The 26,142-nt window shown below is 35.9% G+C and overlaps 1 protein-coding gene across 5 annotated transcripts in view; it reads left to right on the top strand.

Annotated features, from left to right (window-relative positions):
* The window catches only part of LRMDA (leucine rich melanocyte differentiation associated), a 628,583-nt gene that overhangs the window by 270,800 nt on the left and 331,641 nt on the right, over positions 1–26,142 (top strand). The window lies entirely within an intron of this gene.

Here is a 26,142-nt window from a genome sequence, read left to right as displayed (position 1 = left end):
GGGATTATCAGATATTGTTTCATTGTAAGTAATCTGTATTGAAGCTATTGACTGACGAGCTGTTTCTGGCTTCATTTAGTGTTGACATTGCCTCCTTGCTTTTAAATAAGATCCAGAAGTCTGGAGTGTTATACTCTACCTTTTATTATGCATTTATAGAAATGGCAAAGAGAGTCTGAGAAGATTTTACCTAAGGGCAAGAGGTTAGATATACCAAACAGATTTTTTCTTGTGTTTTTTTTTTTTAACTTCCCTAAGACACATCAAGCTGCACAAAATGTTTGCACGCTCATAGTAGGTTTTGATTGTCAGAAATACGTGAGGATAAAAAGATCACTGAATGATCTTTGCAAGAGCATTGTTTGTCACTGACCATTGCCTTTCCTTTAGCTTCATGAAGGATCTAAGTTGCTCATTGCTAATGGTTGGATTTATAATCTGCGAGTTACCATCATGAAAAATCCAAAACATTCCAATGTTTTGGCAAGTTTGATGACCTTTATGTTTTGAACTGTCTATTTGTATAGATTTCTCTTCATGCAAGCCTTTGTGCGTAAAGCATTGCATGGGAGAGCAGTGGTTGTTGGTTTTCACTGAATGTGTCTCCTGATAACATATTAGCAAATTGCATCATTTGCCCTTACATGCCGATGTGAGGGAGACTAATTCTTTCCTTGGGTTTTAAGTGTGTCTGTCTGAAATTGGTTGAGTCTAGCACGATAGATATTCTTCAAGAGAATGTTACTACTGTAGGGATTTTTTAGTCCACAGAGAGACTCGTTGTGGCATAGGACCAAGATGTAGGCCAAGTGGAAATACAGCAAAGTGATTTAATAGAAAAGGTAATTCCTATTCAAACTGGATGGTCCCTTATTCATTTCCTCGGATTATCATCAAATTTATGTCACCAGCAAAGGAGCTTTATTGAGTTTCACAGATATATTCCTTTTGCTTTCATTGTCATTAGTTGGCACACTGACATTTTCATATGTGTCTCAGCTAATGCCTCAAAATTACTCCATCTACAAATGTAACAATTGAACAGATAATTTTAATAAGATTCAGCTTGACTTCAGACTGCACTCCTTCCTTTCTTTATAGAATGCAAATTGTAACCTGTTTTTAAAGCCGTGCAATGCAGTGAACTTTAATGGGATTTGACAACATCATATTAAGCACAACAACTACGCATAATGTACCGAAAAATTGGACGTGAAATTGGAAACATAGCTGAGAACAAAGTAAATTTACATGGTTTGGTAGTTTGAATGTCTGATATCATATTCTCTCATGCAAGCTCCATAAAAAGCAAGGGATTTAACAATGGATATCAGCGGAAAGTGCTTTTAAAGTTAAAGCTGATGGATGGCTTGTCAAAAAAAATAATTGCATTGGTTGGAAAGTCGGGATGCGTGCTGAGGGGGAGAGAACAGGATATACAGAGAGGATGATGGGAAGTGACAGTGGTCTGTCAAGAAGCAGTGGCTGCCCAGAGAAGTGTGAAGCCAGAGCTATAAGGTGGCAGAGTAGAACAGGCTGTCAGAGCGGGAAAGTGGCTTTAATACCCTGAAAAGCAAAGGAATCCGCCTGTCAGCCTTGCTCAGCCGTGCTGAAAGAGGAAAAGAACATGGCATAAAGTTAGAGACATTAAATGGGGAAAAAAAGAGAGGCCAATGAAAGCCAGTGAGGAGGGGTGGTGAGCTGTTATGTTTTTAAATAGACAAATGACACATTTCTAGGTGCAGCAAGAAAGCAAACTGTCTAGGAAATTTAGAACTGATTAGAGGCTTTTTTGAAAAAGAAATACAAGATGATCAGCATCTATTTCTGGCATTTTTTAAATGTACCACGTAGCCCTGTGACCTTCCCTTCACTTCCATCTTGTGTAACTGTACTGGCCCATCACTGCACTGAAGGCAGAAATGAGTTTGTTATGGGAGCAGCATGTCTGTATTTGTCCCTGTAAGCATTTGAAGAACTTGGTGTTTGAGCCCAAAGTCATCATCTCAGGGGCCTCTTTTTAGCCATCCTTAAGGTATTAGCTTATGTATTTGATTACCAATCTAATCAAAGAGCTTTTCTTTCTTGTTAGATTTTTTGTTTTTAAAATGGTATTATATTTTGCTGTACATAATTGCCATTTGTTCCTAGTATTTTTTCGGTGCCACACAAACAGCAGCCTCTATTAATTTAAATTTTCCAGCATTTGTGGTCTTAAATGTTGTAGAGAGGGGAAAAATTAAGCAACTTCCAAATTTACATATAATGTTAGTCTCTTTCAAATGCAGTTCTTTGTGGCCATCTCTAACAAATTTTTTTAAGAAGAAATGAAAACAAAGAAGTGATTAGAAATTGTGTAGTATTTATATGATATATATTTGCTGTAAGGCAAGACATTAAAATACACTATTCTGCGATATAAGAAAGGCATTAGAAACACAGTTCATGCTATACTTATTCAGTGTATTGCCTTCTGAAAAAATAGTGTCCACCAGAAAAATTGTGGGAGAGGGGGGGGAGGGAGGCAAGATATAGATGTACACAGGCATTCAGAACATATTAAAGAATTTCTGGACTGCCACCAGATTTTCAAACATACTGACTGCAATGAAAGCTGTAGGGTAATGTTAGGTTGATTTCAGCACTTCTCCAGAATTTGGCTCAATTAACAATTGTGCTAGAAGTTATTAAATGCAATTAATTTTCTGAGTGTTGCATCACAGAGCTCATTCTGAATGCTGCTAAAGGCTAGAAATGTGTTTGAAACAAAGTAAAAGTCACAGATTTTTATTATAGGCACTTATGGATTTTGGATTATGTCTCAAGTAGAGTGACCAACTAATTCAAAAAAGGACTTGTTAATGCTTCAGTCCATACATGTATTCATGTTTTATTTCTCTCACAATATGTGGAATGAGAAAATTCATTTTCCATCATATAATTAATAGAAAACAATTATGAAAGGCAGAGGCTAAAATTCCACTTAATTGGTTACTGACTCTGTGTTGGTTTGAATATAATGTGTCCAAAAACATATTAAGTCTTGAAGTAGAAAGCCAGCAGTTTTAAAAAAGCTGATGTTGTAAGCTTTGTTACATATTTATTGTTGAAATAGCTATAGATAAAATGTTGAGAATATATTAGTGTGAAGGAAAAAAAAAATATTTTAGGCTGAAATTTCAAATTACATGAGAAAAATCCAAAAGGAATCTTCACTTTTCCCATTTCACAGTAGTAGTATCTAATATAAAGTTGAAAAACTAAATAAATGAGGAAATAACAGTAATCCATGCCTCTTTTTGTCTGGATATTTTGTGAGCTTCCAAATTGGCGATGATCTTACTGATTATACTTTTTTATGCAAGGCAATTTTCTTATGGTATTTTTTGCTGGTGTACATAAATACATTATGGTATGTATAGTCTAAGCAAATGCAGGACTGATAAAGCTCTCTACCTGGATGAAATGCAAAAATAAACATGCCAGCAGAGTTTGAATAGCAATGTTTACCTGCCAGATAGGATACCTGCTTTCTACCTTTCTTTAGTCAACAAGAGTACTAGCTAGAAATGAAAAAATTGCAATAGAATTTGCCTTATTTATAAAGCACAAAACAGTGATAGAGCTGCTACCTCTGCTTGTTTTTCCTTTCTCCATTTGGATTCAAAAAATCTGCACTGTTGTTTAGAATATGGTGTTTTGTGTATTAATAGCTCTTTTGGTTTGCAAATAACACCCCTTTGTGTCCTTCTGTGGTTTCAGAAGGGTCACTGGTTTTTCACACTTTAAGAAGATTGCTGCTGTTATCTGTAAATCTATTGCTTGGACAAGAATGAGATTGCATGATATGATTTAAAACAGTATCAGCCGAGTTTTATTCTTTTCACAAGAAAATGACCCCTTACCTTGTTCAGATTAAATAAATAAAAAAAAACTTGTCTTACACCCAGCAGCAAAGCTTCAGCCTTTGTAACCTCAGGAGTATCTGAATAAAATGTCTTATTAAGTGAGACATAAGGGTATCAAGAGAAGTTTAAATCATACCAGTTGACATCTGAAGTTTGGAGCAGCTTATGTAGTGCTAGTAATTATCTTTTAGTAAAATAGATTTAATACTAAATATACATGCAGATACTTAGGTGGCTATATTTTGGTAACTTGGATTCTGACTTACAAAATTGTGTTATAATGTAATACTCCAAAGATTCAAATTATAGCTGAAACTGTTGAAATAACTTTTGTGTCTCTGCATCAAGGATACGCATAGAAATGTGGTGGACCTTAGAGAAAAGGAGCAAATGCTAAATTGTCTTTTGTAATGTTGTATCCCAAACCCAAAAGCAATTGGCTTATCTCATGATAATATGGAGTTTGCATATTACTAATCAGCGTATCCCAAGGTTTTCAGTAACTGCTATGTGCTCATGTAAAAGATTTGAACATACATATCAGTAGTTAGGCTGGACTCTCAAAAGCCATGAAGTATACATAATTTTGATGTGAATGTTGCTTATTTTTTATTATTTTCTGTGAGTTTATTACTTATTCCTAGGTAATTTTTAAATTTTATTTTTATTTTTATTTTTTTTGCCATATATATTTAATTGACAATATAAAACTTGTACCTTGGGATGGATATCTTCTAGTTTACTGGGAATCAATTTTCCAGATACTGGATCATTACTGGTACTGCAAATGCCCTGAGCCTCCATTTCATGAGGCTTTGCTTCCCAAGTGCCTACTGAAGATCCTTGTGACTTTTGCCAAAATAATTGGAAAAATTATTTTTGTAATAAAATTTTCTGTTTGGATGACTTCAGATCAAAACAACACATGTGAGATGCAGAAAGCACTTCAACCCATACATCTGAAAGACCACACCTCATATTTCTCACTTTGGAGTTCCTGTATACTTCAGCTTTTTTTTGCTGCACCAAATATATGAGTGGTGATCGCCTCTTTTGGGAAATGGACAGGTAGTAGCCTTACATACAAAAGCCAGTAGCATGGCATTAAAAGGTGTATTAAGCTGATTTGTACATATTTTATGGCTTTGCTAGAGATCCAGATACTGTATAGAAGATACCACTTACAGTGAGCAGGAAAGCAGTAGAATTTTTAAGGTTTTTGAGAATGTGTTTGGAAAGATCCTTGGAGAAAACAGATGCATACTTTGCCTGCCTTCAGATTTTTATTTATTAAAAATAAAGGGTGGGTGGAGATGGAACCAAACCAGTTATCTGCAGCTGGGTTAAAGGATCAGGGTAATTTTTCAGGCATTGAAAATTAACAGCAGAACTGCATGATGCTTGCACCTTTATCAGTTGTCTTTGGAGGCTCAGGTGTGCTAGACTGGAAGATCTCATCCTGCTAGTTGTTCCTCTTCATGATTTTAGCCAAACTTACAGATGTGACCTTGTATAAAGTGTTTTATCAAGCTGTGACAGTAGTAGGAGATTGCTTGCATCTTTATTTGTATTTTTCATTTTTATACTTTATGAAATAAATCACCTTTGCATTTTGTGCAATGCACTCTTTTCCCATTTGAGCTACTGAATAGGAAGCATTTAAAGCATATTTGAAGGATTTGGGGATCAGGATATGTGGTCTGCTTTGCAATAGCAAAGATTGTTGGTGCAGTTGCTTCTTCTCTCTCCATGCCCCTAAAAATCTAGTTGTGGGTTTGCCTTATAACTGAGTTTGAGCTATTGACTCATCTCTAACCTGCAACAGTGGACAATAATAAGAAGCTGTTATTGTAGAAAAGCTAGTTGCTACTACTTGTTTTTGTGGGTAACTCTAGTAAACTTCGGGCATTTTTTACCTAATACCCAACAATGACAAAAGCAGCTTAATAACATTGTTTGCAGGTCTGTTTGAAATATTAGTAGAGGGGATCGAAGCTGTGTGAATTTGTTCAACGAAACGTGACTGTAGCCGCATAAATAACAGATACTAACTTCCTTTTCTTTATTGAACAAGTCATGTCCTGAAGGCTTCTGTAAGTCACTATGAACCAATATTCTGCTTAGAAACTGGTTTTATTGTAATATAACTTTATATGACTGAAACCTTGTCAAAAGGGTCATGCGATCCATTACTGTTTCTGTTCCACTTAGGTTTCTGTTGTTTGGTTGTTTTTTTTTTAGTATGGAAGTGATTTTTGTTAAGAGTTCCTTTGTAACAGAATGAATTTGTTGTGCTAGATGCTTCTCCCACATTTAGTTTCTCTTTATACAGCAAAATGTTTTGTTGCCATGAGCATGTTCTCTCTCCCCTTGTCCCACTAGATGATGCTTTTTGTTTTTTCCCCTGAAAATTTGGAGTTTGCTTTAAACAAGGAAGAATCCTAAAGATACAAGAGCACTGAAAAATAGAAAACTGGTCAAGATGGATGGCAAAAAGCATCATGCATAAATAAAGTACCCTCTTCTTTCTCCCCTTCACCCCCCTCCAAAATGAACAATGATTGTGTGGTTGAAGACCTGGCTGAATAAGTATGTCAGGTACTGATTGGAAGAATGATAAATGGAGTGACCTAACAAAGGATTGACTTCTCCAAAAGACAGGCCTTTTTTAATGGATGGAAAGGGAGGAAGCCTCATTTAGAAGGGAAAGGCTGTTGGCAGTGCAGATATGACAAAGGGAAAGTCGACAACCATTGATTTACGTTCGGGAATGACAGTTGAAAAATTCAACAATAATCATGACAAATGAGAAGCGATGCAGTCAGAGGAAAAAATGCCAATACGTTAAGCCTGAGAAGAAATGCCAAGGTCACAAGGAAAGGTTCCCAAACTTCTGCTTTTGACAACCTTAATGGAAATATTGGAAAAGATGGGGTACAGGTTAAAAGGTATGGTTTGGAATGAGAAATTGTAAGGAGTGCTAATTAAAGTTTGTTCTTTAAAAGGAGGTCGTGCATGTTGCCTACGGTAGTGTTGAGAGAAACTGACCATTAACAAACTGTTATCCTCCAGAGCATAATTTTTATTCCTGAGGAACTGCTGAAATAAATTAATAGCAACAGGCAAACAAGCAGGTTCACATTAAAATATCCCTTTGTTGCTCACTGAATTTAAAAGATCTGTAGATTTTTACCCCGGTCTCACGCATATTATATAAATTATTTAAAAAATAATTTGGAGTATCATGGTAAATCAGATTATAGAGGATTTAGACTGTTAGGTCAGATCTGGATAAACAAGTCTGGTGTCTTAAAGCTCTTGCTTTAATAAATGCAAATCTGTACACAATAATCCTATAGCAAAGAGATCTTAAAATGAAGTGCGCTGTTTCTTCGTTTTTCTGTTTATTGAAACAATGTTTATGAAAAGGGCAGACCATGTATATAAAACATAGTTTGCTTGCAGAATATTAGGTTTACGTTGCCTTACTAAATAATGTACAAAATTGGAATATTCAGATAGTCACATGTGTAATGAAATGAGCGGGTCTCTGTTTACTTGGAAATCTGAGAAAATAATGGTGCAAGAAATGTGCCTACCCAGTGTATACTGTGGAAATGTGTAGGAAGGCAGTGAATGTCAAACCTGATTAATTTGTGTGGTATTAAGTGGCATGAATTCCTTTCAAATGTACCTTAATTTGCAAATATTTCATGTTATTGATTAGAAAAATAATAGATGTAATCTTTAGCCAGCAGAAGTACTTTTAGTTGGACTAAAAAGAGGAATTTTTTAATTAGAAGGAATTATCAACTTTATAATAGCTAATTATTATAATAGCTCTTTAAAGTTAAACTCATTTCAAACTCCTGACTTGTAAATGGTTAATCCCCCCCCCCACCAAAAGGTACTAATTTAGGATGCAGCAGTCATTTTAATCTTACATGTGCTGAAGAAGGTTATATATTAAAACAAATCAGAAATGGTCTGGGCGAATAACAAGTGTTGGGATGTGTGTGTGGGGGAAACAAATAAACAAAAAAACCAGAAAGGTTATAAATTGCTGGGATCTGTTATTTGAGTTAAATCTGGATCTATAATGGGTTTTTACTAGCCTGCTTATACCTGGGGCTGCCAAGTGGAATATAAGGAAACTAGCCTCTTTAGATTAAACATTTTCTAATCAGCTTTATCACTCATATCTGAATTTATCTTATTTGAGGAAAATGCCAATATATTAGCAAGCATATATGATACACAAGGTGACCCTACCAACTTAATGACATAATACATTATCCTTAATGAAGTCAATATCTTGTCTTTTAGCTGTCTGTCTATTGGGGCGATTAATTGCAGTGTCATTAAAGTTAGCTCTCTTTTCATTTGAGCTTGACAAGTCGCATAAAACTAATGTTCTTAGTTATCAGCCACTGGAATAGGATGGAGGATGGAGGAAATTGTAGGACAAATAAGGGGGTACTGCAACAGCTAACTTGAAGGAATTTTTCCAATGACTGTTTTCCAAGCCTTCTATTGCCAGCTCTGCACGAATAGTTAAAATGTTTGAAACAAAATTATCCTGTCTGGTGTTTCGCTTTTGTGTATTGAGCTTGAATGAGATTGTAATGAGCAGAAAACTATCAGGGACCACTGTGTTATTAAGACATTTGGGCTGAAAAATTTACAGGAATAGCCCCATGAGTAAAGTTAAATGAGATTACATATCCTAAGTTAATGCAATAAACAATATAAAAATATGTATTTTTCTTTTACTGTAGAGTTTCTCATTTATCAAAGTGTGAAATAAATAATACAGCAATTTAAGAAACAAGTTTGTATGAAATAATGGGCTTGCATCCTTGATAAGCAAGGTTCAGTCACTAGTGATGATAGCAGTGAAGCGCTGTTGCCCAGTGCTAATTGTAGCACAAAAGCATCACTCCCTGCCTTCCCCCTACCTCTGAAACTACAAGACAGGATGGCTGTAATTTACAGTGTGTTATCTTTGTCTATAGCGGCAAGATGATATGAAGTAAATCAAGGTACGAGTAATGAAAGACTGAAAATTTATTCCTTGGAGCACACTTTAAAGTGTAGTATCTGTTATAGTGGCACTGCCTGAAGACCCTGAAATGAGACTTGGATGAAGGGCAATAAAGAAGCATAGAGGCTCATGTTAATGTTGTTTGTCTGAGGTTAGTAATTGGGTTCCACTGATGAGTTGTGTGAAGACAAAGTGAGAATCCTAGCAAGTATTGTAAATCTTACATTGTTGGAACAAGAAGCAATCCTAACAAATATTGATCCTTCCTGTGCCCGGAGGCGAGGAAGAAAGCAGCGTGCTGCTGAGCCAGTGTTGTTTCAATAGCACCAATTACCTTAGTGAGGCCAGTGCTCTGCATGAAATCCCACCAGGCTCACAAATTGTGAATTATCAATGATTAGGCTTTTTAGATATATCCCCTAAAATCATGCCAGTTTAGCTTTCTGTATCAATTCTCCTTTCAGCCCCCAAAATGTATTTCTCAAAAGCCTTTATTTTCAGCTTTTAAAATGCCCTGGATATGTTTCAAGTATCTCTTACGTACCTAATCCTTTCCCTCCTGCATACCACAACTCTTGTCCTCAGCCCAATCCTGAAAAAAAAAAGAAAAAAACTAATAAAGAGAAAAGGACAGATCTCTCAACACTTCAAAATATTCCTGGCAATATTTAGTGAGGATTTGTTTATTTCTTGGTTCTAATCTACATTAAGTACTTGAAAATGCATTAAGATAGGCTGAAAGGCTTATTTTAAAAAGATCTCACATTCTGTATCTGAAACTTCTGTATACTTTTGACTATAAATTCAGATTTCTTGTAGAGAATACTCTCAGTGTTAAGTAATTTACAGAATTTACACTGCCCTAAAACATGGATGCTTGACTCTAAATTCATATGTAGTTAAGTGCCTCTGCTTCCTCACTTGCTTTCTGTCTTATCTCATTTGAGGTTATCTGTCCATGTAGAGTGAGGTTGATAAAATGCTATATGATATAAACACTTCTGGAGGGTGCCGATAGCTGTCTGGAGGCTGAAACCAGTGATGTAGCACTGTGACAGTTCCCTGTCCTGGTGAGCCCACAGGCATGTGCACTCTGGGGCAGAGAAATGGAGAGTCAGAGGTTGGTAATGGGCACAGAATGAGATCCTTATGCCATTTTCTCATTTCATGCTGTTTCTAATAGAATGCGTTTGTGCCTTTTATGGTATTTGTGATTAATTATGATTCTGTTGCCAGTAGAAGCTCTATGGAAGATATACTGAGTATACTGAGTGAAAAAGGAGGCTTAGTTAAGGCAGTGTGTTAAAATACATATTTGATGCTGCTTTGTTACTTCATGGAAAGCAGACTTTGATATTAACTCCTACCCCAGACTGTCTTGTGGAGGGATACTTGGTAGTGTGACTGACTTTCTGGCAGGACTTATCCACAGACAGGACATGTCTATCTCTTACCCATAACCGTACTTTGTTACTTTCTCCATTCTGACCAATATTACTTACGTCTTCTTACACATTACCTTTTATACCATTCTTACCATTCTTATACTTTGAAGTTCTCATCATATTTTTGCTTTGTTGCGTGCTGCCTGGCTCCCAACTGAATCAGTTCAGAGACTGGCAGGATAGCCCTTGTGCCCAAACACAATTTCACATTATTCAATAACTGCAATATATTTTTATGCGTACATTTCTTTTGTTACAGATTATCTTCAGATTTGGAGAGAAAGTTCTGAGAAGTAAGTATGATCAGAATACAAAATGCATTACAAAAATTTAAGAAACAAGGATATATATTAGAAAAACATTGCACTAAAAATAATTGTTTCTAAGATGCAAAAGATCTTTGGAAAATTCATGTTTCCAAGGATTTTTAAACCAAAAAAATAGAAACATCTGAATTGAAGATATTTATTTTCTGTGTTTTAAATGTATGTTTTAACATATGTACCTGAAAAGCATGCTTTCTTACAAGTAATTATACCACTGTACTGGTAAGGTAATTTTGGATTAAATCATGCTTGAATCCTTCACATCTATAATTTTTCTGGAAGCTAAGTAAAGGTTTCCTGCTTCTCCCCCATACATGTGTACATACAACTGTATATATCACCCAGAAGCATTTGGAACTGAAACTTAAAGACACTGCATACAAACCCTCTGTTTATTGCACGGATAGAATGACATTTTAATTGTTTTATGACAGAGATAAGTGGTGAGCATTCCTTTTTGTCACCTAGCTCCAGACGCCCATCATAAGAGCCTAACTGTTAATCACAGAATGATCTCTTTTCTTAAGCCTCAACAAGAAACTAGGGACCACTAAAAACATGCTCCTTTTCATTAAAGAGGAAATTATTACCATATATTTTTGTAATAACCAATAACATTTCAAATTACTTCCATTTATAGCTTGTAATCAAGTTTATGTTTAACCTCTAATCCTCATGAAGTAGGTAACTGTTAGTTAACCACTCACGGGAAGTTAAAGGCAGTTAACAATCTACCAAAACAAGTCATTAACTACAGTAGTATCTGATTTCTCAGGTGTTATTGGCATTATAAACTTCATCCAATGGTTTGTAGAAGAAATACTAATTTGTAAAGAAAAATAGTGTATTTCAGTTACCACACTGTGACAAGAGGAAAAGTTTGAGTTTCAGTTTAATTCATTTCTCTTCTTGACCACAGTCCTCTATGTGAACTGGTCTGTACGTAGAACAAGGGAAATACTGACTGTAATCTTAAACTACATGTATAGGCCATTACACAAAAGAAATGGCACGTGCAATAATAGGATGAGTTTAGACAACTGTGGACGGGTAGGGTTTGAAGCACTCTTGGATGAGATTTCCTGCTTGTAGGTAAATATGTCCTCCCTCTTGTAGCATTTGGAGCCCGTAGCAACAGTTTCATGGCACTGGTGTATTGTGATATAAATGAAGATGATTTAGCATGACACGTGCTTTAATTATGTGTTTCATTTAAATAATTTTTTTCCATATTATAGAACATGCTAATTAAAAGGCAGTATTTCATAAGCATCCTTTTAAGGAAGAACAAATAAGAGTAGCCTGATTATATAGATAATTTAGTTATCACAGGTTAAATGCAGAGTCAAGCATCAGGCTAAGAATTTTCATCTCTTATCTGGGTTAACGTTTTCATTGGTTGGTTTGAATACTTTTAATAATGAATTAGCTAGCTTTTTAATACCTAAATTCTCTAGATGAATACTTTCTAGACTTTCTGTTTTTAAAATTGCACTCTGGATTCGTGGAAATATCAGAATCTTGATTATGCTAATGCTTTTAAACTATTAAGACATTAAATAGATCATATTTCACGTATGCTTCACATTTTAATTAATCTGAAGCTCACACTGAAGAGAATCCCTTATTGGATATGGACTTTAAAAGGTGTTTAGTACTTTATCTCATGAGCTCTAAAACTACAGAAAAGTAGACTTTTAGAGTTTTGGGAATTTTCATACTGCTGTATCCATGTTTGGTGTACTTTTTATTTTAGAGTAAGGAATGCTTTTTGTTCTTTATGTAGTAGTGATTAAAAAAGTAGTAGGTATCTTTCCTCATGCTATACCACCCTTCTCTGGCAAATTTCTACTGAGACTCAGTCTTCCAAAAAGGAGAAAAATCCCTTATATTTAAAATAGAATGTGCTGCTTGAAACAGTTAAAATGCTCTCTTTTTTTTCTCTTCATTGCACTTTGTTTCTTCGTTGACTCTAGGTCTTGGCCTTGTTCCCCCATTCTTGTTTTATTTAAAATTTACCTATTTGGTGGAGTACCTGGAGGAAAACAAACAAAAAACTAAAACTGTAGTCTTTTAGATTGAATTTTGTTTTAATGTACTATCTTCTACATGTGAACTATAAACATTTGTGGTACAGTACAGTTTGGAGCAGGAAATTTAATTATCAGATTTCACTGTACGGTGGGTTTGTGTTTGTAGTTTAAGACAACTTATGGCTGTAGTTGTTTTGAAGGAGAGCAGTCTCACAGGTCTAAAACTTAAAGTGCTGTGAAGTATAGGAAGTGTGTATGTGTGGTCTTTAGAAAGGTGAAATAATGTAATGTAACTTATAGCAGTCTCTGTGTGGAGTTAGTGCCTCTGGAAATCAGGTCCATACAGGCCATATAGTTCCTCAAGCTGTTGGAAGATCCTCAGATGCTTCCAAACAAGGAGGATGATTGATGTCTACCACAACTACATATTCCTTGTGGAGTGGACATCTCCCTGATAGGTACTGGTCTGAATCTGCTCATTTCATATAGGTCATTGAACAGCTGTCAAATAGTAACAGCTTTAGAGCACAACCATCTTGGCCCATATTTGAACCAATGACCTAGGGGTGAAAGGCATTTTGTGGCACTATCAATCCCTTCAGACATCAAGTCCCCATCATAGGCTTTCCACTGGAACTTCCACTAGATAAATTGTACCAGTGATTTCATTTAATATGACACTAGGTCCTGTATGAAAAATACCTCACTGACTTGTCAATGAAATTTCTTTGGTTTGTTTTTAACAATATATAGCACCACTTTACAAAGAATCATGTTTTTTTATACTATGTGTATTACGTGAGTTAAAGATGGGCATACTCAAATTGTAGTCTTGCAGTTACAGTCTGATCTACTGTACTGTATGTCCCTTTGGGGGAAAAAAAATGTGAGATCCAGCCACAGATTATCAGGAAATTCGGTCCAAACTGCAATTGCATTGTGATAATGCAATACTTTGTTACTGTGCAGGTTAAGAACTGATATCCCTATTATGTAGCATATCATGAAACGAATGTTATTGTTAAGTATAAGGACAAGACATATTAGAGGTATCTTTTATTACACAGTCTTCATTACAAAAGAACAGCTAGTGCTAAAATGTTATCCATATGATAGGCAGAGGTACATTGCTCTTGTGCTGCTGTCTCTGATTAAGACTAGGATAATGCCGAGTCTCTGCCTTTTATGTCCATCAGGAAATAAGACAGACCAAGGTAAAATGGATGAGCATATGTTGGCAAGAGATTAAAAACACAAGTAGTAAAGTCCATTAATAATTCACATATTTAGGATTTGCTTGGTACTGTACTTACAGAATCTACATTTAATCTCTTTTCTGAAAGACCAGCTGAGAGAACCTTTTTCCTCCTCTGAGTGATAGGCCTAGATTTTCAGAGGCAGCACATTTGTCTGTCAGAGCTCTTGGCTTGTGTCATGATTTAGTTTCCGTCAAATGATGCTGGTGTCCGGTTGATGATATAGCCTTGCTGGATATGGGGAAATTTGTTACCTTTAGCTTTGACAGGAAGATAATTGCTGATGGTTAACAGAACTGTGCAGAATCCATTGGTTTTGCAGCAAAACAAGCCGTGGAATTTGCTTTTAAAAGTCATTCTCTTCACTTAAAGTTCTGTAGTCTGCTTCTTCATAGGTCAAATTTTATTTATTTATTTATTTATTTAGCTACAAAGAATGTTTGTATATTTGTAGGTTTGGAAACTTAATGACATGGGGAAAAAAAAGTAATGTTTTTTTTTTTTTGTTTGTTTGGTTTTGTTTTTTGATCTTAGCACTTAGACTTTTTTTTTTGTTTTTTTTGTTTTGTTTTGTTTTGTTTTTGTTTTTAAACAGCTGTCCAAACAAGCAGAGGTCAGCTACTCAATTTGCCTTTAGTACATGAAAGTGTTTCCTAGATTATTTAACTAGTTAAATGTAAATGGTAGAAATACTAAAAATAAGTTTCAAAATTGGAACAGAATATAAAAAAATTAAGGTGAAGTGGTAAATACTGAGAGGTAACTACAGAGGATATTTTAAAATCCACTTAAAATGTTAGATTTCAAGGATTTACCATAAGTTGGGGTCACTAGCAATATTTTGTGATCTCTTTCACAATTTTCAGTGTTCTGTGGCCAAAGACTTAACTAGATTACTGCTAAAAATACTCTTTTTTTCGCAGTGTTTAATCACTATATCAGCATGCCTTTTTCAGATTGTCTTGTGGTAAAAGAAGCATCCTTCCTGTCTCCCTTTGTTTCTTCATCAGGTCTGGGCTGTGAGATATAGAATACCCCGATAATCTTCTCCCACATTTCCTCTTGCATTTAATAGAGAAAAATAAATTGGTTTTTAATAGCAGGGGAACAAAATTTGTAATGGGTTAACCAGTAACATCACATTACTGGTAATGTGTTTTAATAATACTGGTCTTTGCTGTAATGACTCATATTTATTTCCATGGAAACAATAAGACACAGAGAGCACAATAATACTATTTGATAGAGAAAATTCTTAGTATAAAACACTGTTTTTAAACTTAATCATGTTAGTTAGTTATGCATTTTCATCAGTGATGAACAAGAGCCTGCATGCCACACTCATGAAAATCTGCACCAGCAGAGGTGACCCTCTGGTCCACATTTGCTGTGATGACATCACCGCATGGAAAATGTTGCCCATGAAATCCATCTCTCATCAATCTGAACGGAGGGATTTCAGAAGGTGCCAAATTTGGTCTATATGATGAATATGGTAGGATAGTCCAGCTGAGGTTGGGAAGGTGCTCCATTGTATTTTGACTTGGTAAGGAGCGTGGCATTATCATGTTGCAAGTGAAAGGCTGTCGCATTCTCTGTCCTGACTCCGGAAGTTTGAGCCTTCAGTTTAGGCAGCATCATGATGCTGTAGTCAGAGTTGATGGTTTTATCAGGTTTGGGGAAAAGCTGAAGGATTGCCCCTTCTCTATCCCAAATTACAGCACACATGAGTTTACTCACTGGTGTCTGTGGTCTGACCTATTTATTCAACAGTAAATTCACTTCACTACTCTATGGTTTGCCATTTTGATTCTGGCTTGTGCTGATGGGCACTGCTTCTCACCACCAATAATTATGTGACCCAAGAAATTGTCACCTTCAGCCTTGTATTATAGAATCATACAATCACAAGTTTGGAAAGAACCTGCAGGATCATCTAGTCCAACCATCCTCCCATTACCATTGCTACTATATACTACTAAACCATATCTTGTAGCTCCTCATCCAGACGCCTCTTGAATACTGCCAGGGATGGCAACTCCACTGCCTCCCTGGGCAGCCATTCTGGTGCCTGATGACATAAGGAAAAGGTTATTCCTTATGTCTAATCTAAACCTCCTCTGGTACAACTTGTGGCCATTTCCTCTGGTCCTGTTTGTTGCCTGGGAGAAGAGGCCAAACCCCTCCTCAGTAGGTCCTGATAAACTTGCATACAGTGTTCTTTCTTTTATTGTGTAAGCATTTATGGGACCCATGTAGCACAAACTGCAATATTCTACTGTTGCCGCCATTGTTTTCAGCTCACTGAAGACAATATTGAATTCCATACACAGTTCCCTGGTTGCAGAGTACTTATTCCTGTGGATAAGCTGATCAAGATGCTCTTTATTTCCTGTCATGACAGCTGTGCATGCCCATCTGGAACATGGCTTGTCTTTCACATCACTGTCACTGCTACTGAAATGCACCACCCACCATGTCACTATGCCCACATCTGCTGTTTGGTCTCCTTAAACGTGCAACAATGTTGATGAATGTCAATGCATTGAGAACAGGCCAAGTGGTATGGAATTCGGGTGATTCAACCTGCTGGAATCACGTGTAAATAAGAGTATATAGGGGAAAAAGTGCAGGTCCATCTCTGTACATTCTTTCTAAGAAATATTAATAAGCTGTTTTATTTTTCCGCTGCATTAAGGAAAAGGGAAATTCATGAAGTGATCTGAATTTTGTGCTCGTTTAGTTAATGTATAGTTTTTTTACTCTGTTTTCCTACTGTTTTTGAGTAAACTGGTGGCCACTCTGCATTGATTTCTAAACAGGGCTGAAATGTGAGGAGTTTGTAATCTAATATTCAGGAAGGAGTTCTTATTCCTTTAGTGTGGTAGGATCATTTGAAACTGTGGCTTGTTTTCTACTAGAAGCTGGGCCTAAGGGGGCTCAGACCTACAAATCAGATTTTAAAATTTCTTAATTGACCCATAACACTCTTGAATTGTATCTATCTAACTTGTATAGGGCTGGTTTAGTGGTTAAGAACATGTGGGTTATGTTTTGAATTGATGGAAAGAAGAGGATGATTTTACTTAAAGTACCATGTGGCAGCAGCTCAAGTTTAATGACTTTTTAAATAGCTTATGGGAAGAAAGAAAACTGTGTTGTATTCTCAGTGAGATGTCGCCTAGATCTAAAATTAGAGAAGTTATTCTGAAACACCTAACCTTTCCCCTGGAATACAAAGAGTCTTCAAATTGCATGTTGTGCCTCAAAGTTTCAGTCCCCTCCCACTGCCCCCTCCCCCACAACTCTGCATCATTTTATTTTCTTTCCTTGGTTTTACCACTGTATGACCTCGTGTTGTATTTTTTCTGAATGACAATGAAAGTAATTGAAAATATTGATTGGCAGTACAGTTAAGTTGTCAACACAACCATTTAATTTGTCAGGAGGACTTGTTAAATTGTCAAAAATCATATAAAAAAAACTCCTTCAGTCAGTGATGATATACATTAGAGATGTTCACGAATCAAATGGGCCATTTTTGAGATAAGTGTTGAAGAAAAATTCTGAAATGAGTTTCTCAGGATTTTTTTTAAGGTCAGATTAAAAAAGACTATCCAACAAATACCTGGATGGTAAATGCATTCAGTAGAGTACCTGGACACGGTATTATCTATTTTTCAACAGTTCCCTTGCATTGCTAGCTGTCTAGGTTGAAGTTCAGAATTAGTTCTGCAGCAAGAGTGTTTATTTTAGTGGTTTGTTATAAAGTTTTGGTTCCTTGATCTCAGGATTTATATGTAGACTATGCCATAAAAGATAATGCTATTAGTGTTTTATGGACCTTATCTTTGTTTTAGGATAAATATTGTATTTTGTCAATGTGCAGCCATGCAAAAATTTTCTTTTACTTTATTTGAATCTGTGCACCTAATCTTAAGGAGTGGTTCAGTTTAAGGTGTGAAGTGTGCTACCGTTCTTACAAAACCATATCAACTTGTTTGCAGAGTCTTGTTTTTTCTTGCTAACACAGTGGTAATTTGAAGGGGAGGTAAGATTTTCAAGGCTGCCTTGGGCAGTCAGTTGCACAGTTACAGTTGGCCTCATAAATCCAATCAAAATATAATGCAGTTCAGAAGGAAGTGTTCCTATTGACCCAGGGCATTTATACAACTCTTCCTGTAGTTTTCCATTTCTGATGGTACTCTAGAAGATGTCGAGTATTCTCATTTTGCACTGGTTTTGACAACCCAACTGGTAGAATTGGAAAGTGAGTTACTCTACACACCACTTTTGTCTTCAGTGGTATTTATCTTCTTTAGGACTTGTGTAAAGAAATGTTCTTAGATTTTAGCCCTGCAGGTTCACGAAACAATGGATTTTGTTTAAATGTGCTGGAATTTTTTTTCTTTTAAAGTAACTTGAAAAGGATTCATAATTTACTCCTATACCTTGACATTTCGGTCATAGTATTTCAGGGTCTTGAGATTAAAGAAAAAGTTCTTAAATGATTTGCAGATTATTGTTAGGAAAGGAATAACATTTTAAGATCTGAATCCATGCAGTTTAAAAAGGATTATCAGGATTTCTGAAGGTGCTGAATGATATTGTGGTCTCAGTTGAAGACAGCTGTAGTTTAGTTCCTGCACCATGTTATTATGTGCTCTTAAACAAAAAGCATGCAGAAGTTGCTTTTCTTTCTTGATCAGAGTACCATATATAAAGTATTGAAAGTATTTCAAACTCACTCTGCCAGTATAGGAAGATCACGTACATCCTCTTTTCTTCTTCTTCCTTTTTTTTTAATTCTCCCCCTCCCCCCCCCCCCCCCCAGGACTGTATTCCTTCATTTCTGCCTACAGTGTTTTTACTTACCTGGTAAAAAGTCAAGTAGTTGCTGGTATGTGGAGATTTGCAGATTTGTTCTATTTGTAAACACTTGGGACGTAAAGCACTGAATATAAAAGCATACAGTTAATTGTTACTTTTTTTTTTTTTTTAAAATTAAAAACTTCTTTATTTTTAGCCACAAATCTACCAGGTAGTTTGTGAAAACTAGTATGTGGATTGCTCCGAAAGTAATGCCTCCTATTTATTTCCATAGAAACTACAAAAGACACAAGTAGCGCAATACTTGATAGAGCAAATTCTCAGCTACAAAATGATATTTTTCAATATTATCACCAACATTAGCTATATGCTTTTGCCGGCATGACACACTCATAAAAATCTGCACCAGCAGAGCTGACCTACTCTTGCTATCATCACTGCAGAAACGCACCACTGTGCTCACATTCACTGTTTGATCTCCATAAGTGTTCAACAACTGTCGATAAATATCAATGAGTGCTACTTTTTCCTCATTGAGTAATTAATTTAAATACTTCTTCATATGCACTTCCACATTAGGTGCCATTGTGTCAGTCTGCCTCACTGCTGCCATCAGTCTCATGGCAACAAAATGTCATGGAATGCTGGCAGGAGATTGAACCTCTACTGCTCTACCACCAACATAGGAGGCATTACTTTCAGAGCAGCCCACAGCTGCTTTTACAGATGCAACTTGTGTTTTACTATGTCAGGTCGCTCAAAATTGAAACACATTTCTCAAAGTAATTGTTCTTTAAAATGAAGAGCCATTAAGAACAAAGCAGAAATCAGATCTTCTGCATCTGAGTTTTTAGAAGTGGAAGACTGTTAAATAAATAAATAAACAGACTGTTAAATAAATAAATAAACAAACCCAGAGCACAGCAATGGGGTTTAGGGAGTAGTCAGCACTAATAGCTTGTCTTAGGTCAGAGAATTTCAACCTTATCACATCGCCGTGTTAAATAACATTTTCTGAAATATGGTTTTGCCTTTTGAGGATACAAAAAGTCTCTTCCTGTGTTTCCCCAGTGTAGGAAACCAGATCATCTTCACTATGATAGTCCATGCCCCTCCTGCCTCCAGTACGTGCTTTCAAAAACCCTACAGTATTAAAATACAATTGTCAATATAGCTTAATTTATCAAAGATCATTGAAGAAAAACTTGCATGTTTTATAAGCATGTTAAATTAGCCATACGTTCATTATATTGGCAATTTTACATTTTAATTATGATTTCTGATGACCAAATTATAGGTCGCTGTGTATCCCTTTGTTGCAGTGGCTTTTTCTCATCTATCAGTTCATTTGAGCTGTAATATTACTTTCTTCTAATAAAAATTTTAAGCTCATCAAGTTAGGACAGGAAAATTGTCTGTGGATTGGTCTCCTACTGAGCTCCAAGGATTAAGAGGGGGTTGGGTGTCTTCAAAATTGCTCATTCTGCTTTCAGGTTGCAGAGAAGCCAGTTCTGACATAACTGAAAGCAGCAACTCTAACCTGAATGTTGGAGAATCCTGACCTTAATTGTTCAGGACAGGGACAATGAATCTTGCTTCTTGGAACAGTCTTAGCTATTCTGGGAAATGTAGTCATCTCAAAGTATGAAAGTTTGGTTATTACTGATTAGACATGTTTCAGATGAGATTTCTAGGGATCAGTGATTAACATACACCATCTACAAGTAATATTTTTTTCAGGGTCAGATTCTGCAGGGAGCTAGGTTACCTCAAATTCTTCTTAAGTCACTGGTTTCTTATTTAACTATTGACTGTTAGTACAAAAGCCTGCAAATTGTTTTGTGCTTTTTTTTTTTCTTTTTTTTTTTTCTTTTCTTTCTCCTTTAAGTGGCTTACCGAATTACTTATGGAAAAGCTAATACAGCTAAAGAAATTATGTGGTAGAGTATGCTGACTAACGTTCTCATGGGAAGTGCTTTCAGTGCAACATGCCATAAAATTTTTTATTTATGAACAGAAGTCTTAGTCTCTCTGAAGGTCTAATTTGTTTACAAATACAAAAAAAAATTTATATATTCAACACTCTTTATTTCTGTAAATCTTTTAGAATAGATAGATTTGCATTGCTTCAAAGAATGATATCAAACTTTTACTTGATATAATAGCATGAGAGAGTTTTCATAAGTACTAGAAGGTGTATGAATCCCAAAAATGATGTGGAGGCTTTCTAATAGAATTTAAGCTAAGATGATGTTTGGACTTGACAATAGAGTTCCTGTGGTTAAAGGAGATGTGAACTGTACAGAAAGTGTCATGGAATTGTGAGTGCTGCTGTTGTGCCAGAAATGGACATTTCCTCTGCTGTTGTAATTTCTAACAAATTTATGAAACGTAACTTTTTAGTGCAAGAGTTTTATTTAGTATTGTAATGAAACTCATAGTTTTTATTTGAGAATCCTCCTCCCTGTGTATTGGTAGGTATGGTGTTCTCTGTTGAGCAATATAAAGCTGTAAAATGTGCAGTGTTGTCTGATAAATGATCTAGCATCTTGCAGGTACTCAGTGCTTGACATGATCTCCCTCTGTTTAAGGGACGCAGAGGAAATGTGATCTCAGTAGTGCCTGAGCTTCAAAAATGTTGGTGATGAGGCTACATGCATTTGCTTTTTGGAGTTTAATACCTTTTTTTTTTTTTCTTTATTTTTTTCCTTTTCTTTTTTTTTTTTTTTTTCTTTCCAGAATATTAGCCATGATTTCATAGCCTTTGGTTGAATTGCCTTTCACTCTTGAGTATACACCTACTGAAAACAGGGTGGATAATTATTGTATACTAAACTGAGAAGTATGGCCGTTCAGTCTACTGCAAATGCAGGTGATAGCATGAATCCCAGGTTATTCTCCTGAATGCTTTTATGCTTTTCTACCTGCCATAGAAGCTTATTTTTTTCTTAGAATAGTGTATTATTTTAAATATATATTCTGCACATTTATTTTCCTCACTAGTATTTGGAGGACAAGCAAAGAGAATCTTCATGTCTTTGTCCTTGATATACTGCGTAAAGCACATTGTAAGGATTTTATGAGTACATGCATAAACTTCAACTGTTCTATTTAGTACTTTACATTTGAGGATCATGACTAGCCAATCCTGTTATCTGAGCCTAGCATTTTCTACTTACAAGATGAAGACAGAAGGATAGACTCTTGCAAAAGAAAACAGGCCTGCAATGTATCCTGGCATTAGTTTCTAGCTCTGTTTGGATTTCATGTCATCTTGGGCAAATATTCCAGTTTCCAATGATTTTTAGTTTCTTTACACTGTCTACTCTGTGTAAAACAGAACTGAAACTTTTTTGTTGACTTCTTTTTTTAATTGTGCTGATATTTATGTCGGTCAGAGCCTTGTACTTACAGTCTGAATTTGTCCTTTTAGAACAGATGGAGATCCTTGGTCTCAAATCGTTATGCATACAAAGGCTTTGTCTTTGAGACACCTAAGCAGTCTCCACAGTAGATAAATAAGCTGGTCAAACAACAAAATAGTATATCTGCCTTTTTATATCTGTGGTTAAATAGTTCATTAAAAGTTTTGCATAGTTGTTTGAAAACCTCATTCTAATGAAGTCACTCACAAGAGACCTTGCAGTGTTAGGTTTGCTTATGGTGAATGAGTGATCCATCATGCTATCAAAAATAATGGTTAACTGTTAAGTGAAATGGTGTAGTAAATTTTGAGCTCTTATCAAATTACTGTTTCATTCATTGACTGCCCTTTATTTATTTACATTGGTTACTGTTTGTATTGTCTTTATAGTTATGTCAATGTGATAAAATCATACATTCATCTCTTCTTCTTATAAAGTCTATACTAAACTTCTCACATTGCTTTGCATTTTTATGGCAACCCCTCACTAGTTCATCCATTTGATGGGACATACTTTTTTTCTGAAATGTTCAACTATATCTTCCTTACTTGTGACTGTCATTTTCTGAAGAACAGGCTGTAATGTGAGTTTGTTTCAATGTGAAATATCTGGCATATATTAGCTTGTAACAGGAAAAAAAATGATGAATTAGTGACAGTGAATCATGCTTGGTTCTCTAATTCTGATCTACACCTGGAAGTGAATTTAAAAGTTCTTTTACCTCCTTTTGGTATGATCTTCAACAAAATCCAGATAAAGAAGATGTCTCTCACACCCACTCTTAACTCTCTAGTCTTTTTATGTGGGACTTGGTGATAAAACAATATTCTATTAATTCCTGCACCATTTAGAGTCCTTATCTAATAGCACAGGCTTATTCTTTGTAACTAACAACAATGAAGGGTGCCTTTAAGAAATCTCCAGTGAGCATCGAGGCATTACAGATTAGGTCAGTAGAACTGCTGCTAGGTTGAGCATGATGGATGAGTGGGAGAATGAGTTTCTGCCGCACGGTATTGTGAAATCTTTTCATTGTCACCAACGGGCCTATGAGGGGCTGATGAATGAGGGAGCAAGTGTCAGAAACGCCCTTCCTTGCCCTGGTACACTTTTAATATCTCCCAGAGCTACAGGATGAGTATTGATAAAAGTAAAGTTTAAAAATAACCATGGAGTGATAGGTAGCAATGATTTAAAGAGAAAACGGCAATGGGGTTAGAGAGGGTTCATTTTCTAAAAGTGCAGAGAAGAAAGTAAGCTGAATTGTGTGGATCAGAGGAGCAAGAGGCTTTTTATAAGAAGCTAATGTGATGAGGATGACGAGTTCCTTGATGGATGAGTTACTTCCATCTGGTTGCAGTACATGTAATAAATAGCTCTGCTCATGTTTGACCTCTCCCACTTACCAGGCACATCTTTCACTTTTGGGATATCCAGGAAAGAACCGTCCATTACAATCAAAGAGAAAGGGGAAGTAGGGAAGGGAGAAAGAGTGACCAACTGATTGAGATTGGGGGGCTTATGGATTTGCACGCAGGGCAAAGGAAAATGGCGTCAAATTCGTATAGTTAACAAGAGACATCATTTCATAGCTTAAGGTGTAATGCCATTTAGAATAGGAAAAGTATTTAAAAACTGTTTTCTAAATAAAAATCTTGCAATGCCTGATTGTTTGCGGATGAAAATATTTGGACTTGGACTTCATGTCTCATCAGGGGAAAACCAGAATTGTGTTCCTTCATGTAAACATTTAGCAGGAGGATATGCTTCTGGTTGGAATATACCTCTGCATCTGGAATGTTTTATCGAAACAGGCAGAAATGACTGAAAGATTGATTTTCTTTGTTGTGGAGGGCCTCATACTGGAAAGAAACATTTTTATAATTGCTTGAAGAAATATGTTCGGAAACCAGAATGTGGTGCTAGATGTTTCATTGTCAAAGACTTCAAAAGTAATCTGAATTCCATTTTTTTCTATTGAGTTAGAAATGATATGCCAATACAACCGGCGAGTAAAGATGCTGAATGAATTTTGTGAATTGTGTGCACTGAAACATTAAAACTAATTTCCCCTGTCTTCCCTTTGAAATGCTTTTTCTTTTTCTTTTTTTTTTTTTTTTTTTTTTTTAATTCTTAGAACAGGTTGTTGTCTTCTCTGATTTATACAGAGAGGATGAGTCCTGAAGTAATGATTAAAAGAAGACTTACAGACCTAATGTTAGTTTGTAAGTGTAGCAGATGTAACCCTCTTTTTAGGAAACTTATGTTCAAATACATTTTAGAGCTCTGAGTTCTCTATTTGTTTATTTAACTCAGACAATTATTTGTCACAATACTAATTTGAAATTAGCAGCACATGTTTTAGTGGTTCACATGATATCACTGTGGTGGCTGCTGTGAAGGGATATGAAGTACATATCTGCATGTTCTGTGATGGATCCATTATTATTATTCAGTACTTTATAAAGGCACAGAGGGTTACATTTCAATTTACCTGTTGGGTTAGCTTCTAAATGTTCTAGTTCACAGCAAAATAATTGGTAACATTCATTTTCAAGTTATGTGATAAAAATTATTAGCCTTAAAAATGTGCATGCTTTTGCACAAGTATATATATTATGCATAGGTAAATGCATTAAAATGCTTAGTAGTGGTCTTGGAATCCCCGTTTTACAAGTGACAGTAGGCTGAATTTCAGTGGATGACAGATGGATGTTAAAATCCATTTTCTCCTGAATCTCCACCATCCGATGTTTATCTGGAAGGGTTTATTTTGTGCAGTTGGTTTCCTACTTCATTCTTATAACATCTTTAAAAAAACAAAACAAAACAACAACAAAAAAAACAAATACGAAAAACAGCTTTCTGACAGTTGTTTATCGGGCAATGATCAGGTTTTTTCATTTTCTAATCACCTACAGTCACCATGCTCAAATGGCCTGTCTTCTGTTGTAACATTCCACCAGTCCATTTAGTTTATTTCCCATTTTTGACGTCTTTCCCACCTAGCAACTGTTTGTTTGTTTTTTTTCAAAAAGGAGTGATAATTACTTTAGTAGTATTACTTAGGTATGCAATGTTTGTATAACTAATTAATAATTTACAATTGTGGTATTAATTGATCAGCTGGAGACACCCATCCCATGGAGCTGGTGTGGTGCAATCATGCAGGTGTTTCCTTGCAGTTGAAACAAGTCATGGACTTAAAATGTTAGGAAGGTGAACATTAGTCTGCTCTCGGTATCTTTCGGTCACATAGTTTGTCTGAGTTCTTTTTGTAGTCAGTGGGCACTGGCAGGATCCTTGAGATCAGAATACAAATCCAGCTTAGGCCCTATCATTCTCTTCCCTGCATCCCTGGCAGAGCCTATTGCTAGTAAGTGTATGAGAGGCTTGGGGAAATTACTTGGGCATTCTCTGTCACACCTGCAAGGGAAGAAGCTTCCAAATTATTTCAATACTAGTTGACCAGGCTCTGCACGCACAAGTGCTACTATGTATGTGTGTTTTTGAAGGGCACTGGTTGGCAGAAGATCGTCTACAGAGTAGAGTACCAGTTCCTTCTCTGATTTTCATGAACTGCTAGAGAGGCATGCAGAGGTTTATTAACTTTGTAGTCTCAGTTCTTGTGTTTCTTGATAAGCTGTGTTCTCACTGTTTTTAGTGGACATAAATTCACTTGTAAACTTGGAGAGGAATTAAAGTCTTCAAAAGAACTCATAATTTCTGTGAGTGGTTCTGTGATGCATGTCTTGCTTTTCTCCTCCATCATGAAGCAGTTCTTGTTCCCCAGTCTTTTGGAAGATTTAGAGAGGCAGCCTAGTAATTTTTGTGACTTTATTATCTCCAAAATATTTTTGCATGAGCAAGGCTCT

The sequence above is a fragment of the Coturnix japonica genome, chromosome 8, assembly GCF_054131305.1.
Source record: "Coturnix japonica strain WE chromosome 8, WE-NBRP24, whole genome shotgun sequence".
Lineage (NCBI taxonomy): Eukaryota > Metazoa > Chordata > Aves > Galliformes > Phasianidae > Coturnix > Coturnix japonica.
This window is presented reverse-complemented; position numbering and strand designations above follow the sequence as displayed.